Here is a 2,600-nt window from a genome sequence, read left to right on the forward strand (position 1 = left end):
TTTTCAAAAATCAAATCTTTTTCAATTTTTATTATTTTCAAAAATTTTTAAAATTTATTTTCAAAATATTTTTCATATCTTTATTTCAAAATTTTGAAAACTTTACTAACAATTAATGTGATTGATTCAAAAATTTGAAGTTTGTTACTTTCTTGTTAAGAAAGGTTTAATCTTTAAATTCTAGAGTCATATCTTTTAGTTTCTTGTTAGTCAAGTAATCAATTTTAATTTTAAAAATCAAATCTTTTTCAAAATAGCTTTTCAATCATATCTTTTTAATCATATCTTTTTCAAATCATATCTTTTTCAAAATTGATTTCAAAAATTCTTTTTAACTTCCTATCTTTTCAAAAATTGAATTTCAAATCTTTTTCAACTAACTAGTTGACTTTTTGTTTGTTTACTATTTCTTATCTTTTTCAAAACCACCTAACTACTTTCCTCTCTCTAATTTTCGAAAATTACCTCCCACTTTTCAAAATTCTTTTAATTAACTAATTGTTTCAAATTTTAATTTAATTTTATTTCTTCTCCTAATTTTCGAAAATCACTAACCCTTTTTCAAAATTAATTTCGAAAATTCTGTCTCTCTCATCTCCTTCTATTTATTTATCTACTAATACTTCTCTTCCACTCAAGAATTCAAACCCACTCTTCCCCCTAGTGTTTGGATTCTTACCTTTTCCCTCTTCTATTCTTTTATTCTTCTACTAACATAAAGGAATCTATCTACTGTGGTAAAGAGGATCCCTATCATTATTTTTTATTCCCTTCTTTTTTATATGAGCAGGAGCAAGGACAAGAATATTCTTGTTGAAGCAGATCCTGAACCTGAAAGGACTCTGAAGAGGAAATTAAGAGAAGCTAAATTACAACAATCCAGAGACAACCTTACAGAAATTTTTGAAAAGGAAGAAGAGATGGCAGCCGAAAATAATAATGCAAGGAGGATGCTTGGTGATTATACTACACCTACTTCTAAATTTGATGGAAGAAGCATCTCAATCACTACCATTGGAGCAAACAATTTTGAGTTGAAGCCTCAACTAGTTGCTCTAATGCAACAGAACTGCAAGTTCCATGGACTTCCATCAGAAGATCCCTATCAAATTTTAACTGAATTCTTGTATATCTGTGAGACTGTTAAGACTAATGAAGTAGATCCTGAAATCTACAGGCTTATGCTTTTCCCTTTTACTGTAAGAGACAGGGCTAGAACATGGTTGGACTCTCAACCTAAAGATAGCCTGGACTCTTGGGATAAGCTGGTCACGGCCTTCTTGGCTAAGTTCTTTCCTCCTCAAAAGCTGAGCAAGCTTAGAGTGGGTGTTTAGACCTTCAAACAAAAAGATGGTGAATCCCTCTATGAAGTTTGGGAAAGATACAAGCAGATAACCAAAAGGTGTCCTTCTGACATGCTTTCAGAGTGGACCATTTTGGATATATTCTATTATGGTCTATCTGAGTTCTCTAAGAAGTCACTGGATCATTCTGCATATGGATCCATTCACCTAAAGAAAATGCCTACAGAAGCTCAAGAACTCATTGACATGGTTGCAAATAACCAATTCATGTACACTTCTGAGAGGAATTCTGTGAGTAATGGAACGCCTCAGAGGAAGGAAGTTCCTGAAATTGATGCTCTGAATGCCATATTGGCTCAGAACAAAATGTTGACTCAGCAAGTCAACATGATTTCTCAAAGTCTGAATGGATGGCAAAATGCGTCCAACGGTACTAAAGAGTCATCTTCTGAAGAAGAAGCTTATGATCCTGAGAACCCTGCAATGGCAGAGGTAAATTACATGGGTGAACCCTATGGGAACACCTATAATTCTTCATGGAGAAATCATCCAAACTTCTCATGGAAGGATCAACAAAAGCCCCAACAAGGCTTTAATAATGGTGGAAGAAAAAGGCTTAGCAATAATAAGCCTTTTCCATCATCTTCTCAGCAACAGACAGAGCATTCTGAGCAGAGCTCCTCTAGCTTAGCAAACATAGTCTCTTATCTGTCTAAGGTCACTTTAAGTTTCATGAGTGAAACAAGGTTATCCATCAGAAATTTGGAGGCACAAGTGGGCCAGCTGAGTAAGAAAACCACTAAAACTCCTCCTAGTACTCTCCCAAGCAATACTGAAGAGAATCCAAAAAGAGAGTGCAAGGCCGTAGACATAATCAAAATGGCCGAACCTAGAGAGGAAGGGAAGGACGTGAATCCAAATAAGGAAGACCTCATGGGACGTCTCCCAGACAAGAAGGAGTTCCCTATTGAGGACCTAGAGGAATCTGAGGCTCACATAGAGACCATAGAGATTCCATTAAACCTCCTTCTGCCATTCATGAGCTCTGAAAGCTATTCTTCCTCTGAAGAGAATGAAGATGTAACTGGAGAGCAAGTTGCTCAATATCTAGGAGCCATCATGAAGCTGAATGCCAAGTTGTTTGGTAATGAGACTTGGGAAGGTGAACCTCCCATGGTCATTAGTGAACTAGATATATTGGTTCAGCAAACTTTGCCTCAAAAGAAACAAGATCCTGGTAAATTCTTAATACCCTGTACCATGGGCACCATGACCTTTGAGAAGGCTCTGTGTGAC

The 2,600-nt window shown here is 35.8% G+C and overlaps 1 non-coding gene across 1 annotated transcript; it reads right to left on the reverse strand.

Annotated features, from left to right (window-relative positions):
- Positions 1–1,313: 1,313 nt before the first annotated feature.
- Positions 1,314–1,421, reverse strand: LOC127742410 (small nucleolar RNA R71). Its single transcript, XR_008003636.1, has one exon. It is a non-coding gene; the product is annotated as a small nucleolar RNA R71 (small nucleolar RNA).
- Between the last annotated feature and the right edge of the window lie 1,179 nt (positions 1,422–2,600).

The sequence above is a fragment of the Arachis duranensis genome, chromosome 1 (assembly GCF_000817695.3).
Source record: "Arachis duranensis cultivar V14167 chromosome 1, aradu.V14167.gnm2.J7QH, whole genome shotgun sequence".
NCBI classification, from domain to species: domain Eukaryota; kingdom Viridiplantae; phylum Streptophyta; class Magnoliopsida; order Fabales; family Fabaceae; genus Arachis; species Arachis duranensis.